This window comes from Anastrepha ludens, chromosome 3 (assembly GCF_028408465.1).
Source record: "Anastrepha ludens isolate Willacy chromosome 3, idAnaLude1.1, whole genome shotgun sequence".
NCBI classification, from domain to species: domain Eukaryota; kingdom Metazoa; phylum Arthropoda; class Insecta; order Diptera; family Tephritidae; genus Anastrepha; species Anastrepha ludens.
Window position 1 is genome coordinate 128,896,944 of NC_071499.1, and position 5,313 is coordinate 128,902,256.

Sequence of the window (5,313 nt, forward strand, 5' to 3'; positions counted from 1 at the left end):
GACGGTACCACATGCCACACAGCACACGTAGCAATGGACTTGTTGAGCGGCGAGTTCGGTGAACATTTTATTTCACGTTCGGGACTTGTCAATTGGCCACCCAGATCGGTCGATATAACGCCTTTAGACTATTTTTTGTGGGGCTATGTTAAAGCTCATGTCTATTCAGACAAGCCTGCTTCGATTAACGCATTGGAAGACAACATTAAAGCATTTATATGTGAGATACCGGCCGAAACATCGGAAAGAGTATGCCAAAATTGGACTAAGCGGATGGACCATTTGAAGCGCAGTAGCGGCCAACATTTGCGTGAAATAATCTTCAAACATTAAATTATATGGACTTTACTATCGATTTAAATTAAAATTTCATGCATTTTTCTGAATTTTACGTGTGTTTTTTGAAAAACTTTCCTATAGCTCTTAAACAATCACCCTTTAGTTGAATTTACTTAATAAGCCACATATAATTGTTTTCCTCCAATGAATTTTGGAAATTTCGCTTTAATTTTATTTTTGAAAAATATTTTTTACATTTTTAGTTTATGACTTTAATTTTTCGAAAATAAGGATGCAATTCTTGTATTCCAATCTTTTTCTTAAATTGCAACAACCCGTAGAAATATTTGAAGGTTTTTTCGCTTGAAGTTTATCCGAAATCTTCTGAAATTTACGTGTGAGAAGAGGTGAGAAAGTGTTACGGTGTTTTTGTTATTGTGTAGAGTATTTTCAAATATATTTAAAAAGCCGAATTTAGAGTTATAGGGGAACAACCAAATGTAGCTAACAACTCAGGCGAATTTACGAAACTTACATAGTCAAAGAAGTGGATAAAAGCAAAAGTTTCGGTACAGCAAAATTGTCAAGATCCGGCTTAAAATAACAACTAATTTTTATAAAAAAGAAAATCACAGGGTATCATGTCGGAGCAAATTGTTGTATTTGGTATTCTGGGTGTGTCTTGTGTATGTTATTTATGTCGTTGGCTTTACCTCTGCCATAGGAGAAGAGCTGAACACGTCATGGTGTTTCCCGATGTGGAAATGGAAATGCAACAAATAGAAACGGGCAACAATGACAATCCGAATACTATAGATGAGCGATCCAATCCAGATAATGAATGCGGAGTGACATGAGACAGTGAAGCTCAGTGACCCATTGATTTATGTTCTTAGTATAGATTGTATGTTAGGATGATACTTTTATGATTTATTTTTAAGTATAAACTATAAAATTGTATTCAAGTTTTTTGTTGTAATTTGACGTTGACTGTCATTTATAATTAATACTCTTCCAAAATTATAAAATAGTACAAATTGTAGCGCATAAGTTTTGGTTAAAGTATTTTTTGTATTCAACTGAAATATTCTTTTTATTAAATTTTTAGGAACTGTAAAATTTTGTATATCTAACTGGACATTTTTTGTGTCTTCTTTTTGATTTTATTAAGTTTAAAGAATTAAATAGCTAAAAAAGTATTTCAAAGGAGTTATTTAAAAATTTATTGCATTATTTTCTTTATAAATAACTAGAAAAAAGATTGAATTTTTATATAAAAAATTTACTTAAACAAATTTAAATCTTATATATAAAAATTTACTTCATTTTGTTTCTCTATAAATTCCTAAATTATTATCAGAAATAAAAATTCGAATATAGAACACTTTAAGTGCGATATTTCCCTGACCATAGCTGTATATGCGTATGTACATATTTGTATTTACTTTATATAAATGAACTGTAAACGCATAGCTCAACAGCTTTGCTTTGTTTTTTTTCTTCTTGCTCTGTGCTTCTTTCCGGCAATGCAAAGTTTGTAAGGAAAAAACATGAGAAAAATTGTGTTGCCAGATTTTCGAAATACAAAAAAAAATAGTTAAATGAGTCACATAAATGGGTTTTCTCGAAGGATGCATTAAAATTTCAATGTAAGATATATTAAAAATGTGTGTAGGGTTGCCACCTACGGAGAAAAAATGGCAAAAAGGCCATTTAAAGATACTAACGCATGCAATACAACAACGCTGCTATCAAACGGAGAGTGTTTGAAAAAAAAATATATGCCATAATTTTATGTAGGGTTACGAGATATCTAAAAAAATGCTAGTAATAATCAAATAAATCGCCTTTTCTTATTGAAGTTTTAAGTCAAATGGATGATTTACAAAACGAATTTGTGTCAAAATTCCTCTCTACATATACAGTGACTCACACCTTATTTGATACAGATACGATTTTTGTGTTAAGTGTTCTATATTTCACAAAATTTTGCGGAGTCACGTCTTTCGTAGAGCTGCCCTTATTCGGGCGTCATTGGAGCTACCATATGCAGGAACATACGAAGTTTTTCGACGGATCAATGCCGAAGAGTTCTCCTGACAGTCGATTCTACGTTAACGGAACGACCCGGATTATATCCGACCAACGACTATCACTCCGGCAGCATTCCTCGTATATGCATGGGGAATGATTATACTGGTAAACGATGACAACAACAAGAAGGCAGTAACTGAAGAGGTACCCAAACAGTATACTGATCTGGCTTCAACAGCAGATAACGCTAAGTGATTTGGCCGACCTCTTGGCCGGAAATTTGTTTCGCTCCTTGCTTCGAATATAAAAGACGAGGAGTAGCTATGGCGGCCGATAGATTACGGGTACCACGCTTCTTTACTTCGAATGTCGGACTGTCATTGAAACGTCAACAACATTTCCCGGCTATTAACGTGCTTCTTCTTTCTCTTACAACCACTATCTCATTCGTGAGTTTATAAACCAGCTACAGATATCTGCAATGCATTTTCGCATTTTTGCTTATGTTTCCTTTTTGAAAAATATTTTTTAAATTTGTAATTTATGATTTTAATTTTTCAAATTTCTATAATTGGAATTCTCTTTATTCTTTTTATATTTTTTTTTTTTGTTAAATTGCAACAATTGTTTTAATACTATATACAATATTTGAAGTGTTGTTTTCGCTTGAAGTTCATCCGAAATGTTCGGTTATTTACGGGTGAGATGAGGTGAGAAAGTGTTACGGTGTTTTGTTATAATCTAAATGCATCTGGCAACTCTGGCAAAGTAACGAAACTTAAATTGTCAAAGAAATGGATAAAAGCAAAAGTTTCAGTACAACAAAATTGTCAAAGCCCGGCTTAAAGTACTAATTAATTGTTATAACAAAGACTACCAGCAAAATCACAGAATACCATGTTGGGAGAAGCCATTATAATTGGTCTGATGGTTTGTGTGGGTGTACTTTGTTTTTGCCTTTGGTTTTACGGTTGGTATAAGAAAAGAACTGACCGCGTCATGGTGTTTCCCGATTTGGAACTGCAAATGCGACGAATGGAAACAGGCGAAAATCAAAATGCGAATGCTGCAAATCAGGAACCCGTTAATCAATATAATCGCCGTTGCATAGTGGCATGAGACACTGAACATTAGCACCCTATAATTTATGTTCTTCGTATAGATTGTATGTTAGGAGGATACTTTTATGATTTATATTTATTATAAACTATAAAATTGTATTCAAGATTTTTGTTGTAATTTAACGTTGACTGGCTTACAAATTGTCCTTTATAACTAATACTCTCAAAATTAAAAAAATTGTTCAAATTGTAGCGCATAAGTTGTGGTTAAAGTATTTTTCATGTTCTGCTGAAATATTCTTTTTATTAAATTTTTATGAAATGTAAAAATTTGTATATCTGACTAGATATTTGGCGTGTCTTCCTTGTAATTTTATAAATTTTAAATTGGCTCATATAATTGAATAGTTAACCAAGTATTTTAAAAGACTTAAAGCTTTACTTAGTTATTTTTTCTTTTATAAATAACTGCATTTTGATTAAGAAAGGATGTTTTTATGTATTTTTATACTTCAATTACATTTTGTTTTTATACAAATTAAATGTTTTTGTCCAAAAAAATATTTCTTAGATTAAATTAATCTGTTTAAAAGCATTAAAATATGTACTTTTATAATTTATTTTTGTTTATAAATTATCAAAATGTGCTTGCAAATATTTTAATTTAATTGTAACTACTTTTTGGTATTTTTCATTGCAATTTTTGTCATATTTAAACTGCTTTTTTTATGTATCAAAGTAATTTTTCTTCTCAAAATAGATTTATTAAAGCGTTAACCTTTGGGGAACCTTGAATTGTTTTATTATTAACTTTAGAGAATTCTTATATATATATAGGGCGGGTCGATTTAAAAATCGCACATTGCTCTGTGAAAGTCGTATTCTAGGGATCAAAATAAGAAACTTTGCCGAAGGAACCATACCTCTAAAACGAATTCTGATGTCCCCCAATTTGGATCGATCGAAAAATCCCACTTTGACCCATTTAGAGTGCTCCAATCGAGTCCAAATAAATGACCGACTTTGGACGGCCGATCCACCCATGCCAGTGGCACACCCCCTGGAACTCCCCTGGGGGGTTCCCCATACAATCATTTCAAAATATCACCATTTTTGGCCTTTACATGAGAAAAGAAACTAAAAAGTTCGACCCAAATTGAGGGGCATCAGAATTCGTTTTAGAGGTATGGTTCCTTCGGGAAAGTTTCTTATTTTGATCCCTAGAATATGATTTTCACAGAGCAATGGGCAATTTTTTTGCCTCCCCACAAATCGACCCGGCCTAATATATATAATATATGTAATTGGCGCGTACACCCTTTTTGGGTGTTTGGCCGAGCTCCTCCTCCTATTTGTGGTGTGCGTCTTGGTGTTGTTCCACAAATGGAGGGACCTACAGTTTCAAGCCGACTCCGAACGGCAGATAGTTTTTATGAGGAGCTTTTTCATGGCAGAAATACACTCGGAGGTTTGCCATTGCCTACCGAGGGGCGACCGCTATTAGAAAAATTTTGGTGTTTCACCGAGATTCGAACCAACGTTCTCTCTAGGAATTCCGAATGGTAATCACGCACCAACCCATTCGGCTACGGCGGCCGAATTATTTATAATAAATATAAATAAAAATATTTAACATAAATGTTGAGTAAATGATAGAATTTAGAATAAATATGTTTATACATATTATTTTTTTTTTAAATAAAACTTGTTTTGCTTCAAATATTTTTATATAAAAATAAAAATATTTTTTCTATAAAAATATAAATATATTATCTATCTTTTCTCGAAAAAAAAACTTAAATATGAAATTGCTAAATAAAAAAATTTTTACAGAAAAAACATATGTCTTTATAGAAAAAATATTTTTATTTTTATAGAAAAAGTACTTTTAATTTTAAATAAAAATCATACACAAAAATATTTATTCTATTATTAATTC

At 31.9% G+C, this 5,313-nt stretch overlaps 1 long non-coding RNA gene across 2 annotated transcripts; it reads left to right on the plus strand.

Annotated features, from left to right (window-relative positions):
* The first annotated feature begins 473 nt into the window (after nt 1-473).
* LOC128856758 (uncharacterized) lies at nt 474-1,417 on the plus strand. 2 transcript variants are annotated; one of them, XR_008453864.1, is made up of 2 exons: nt 474-686; nt 748-1,417. It is a non-coding gene; the product is annotated as an uncharacterized LOC128856758 (long non-coding RNA). The 2 variants fall into 2 exon arrangements; XR_008453865.1 differs by having other exon boundaries at nt 758-1,417.
* The last annotated feature ends 3,896 nt before the right edge of the window (nt 1,418-5,313 follow it).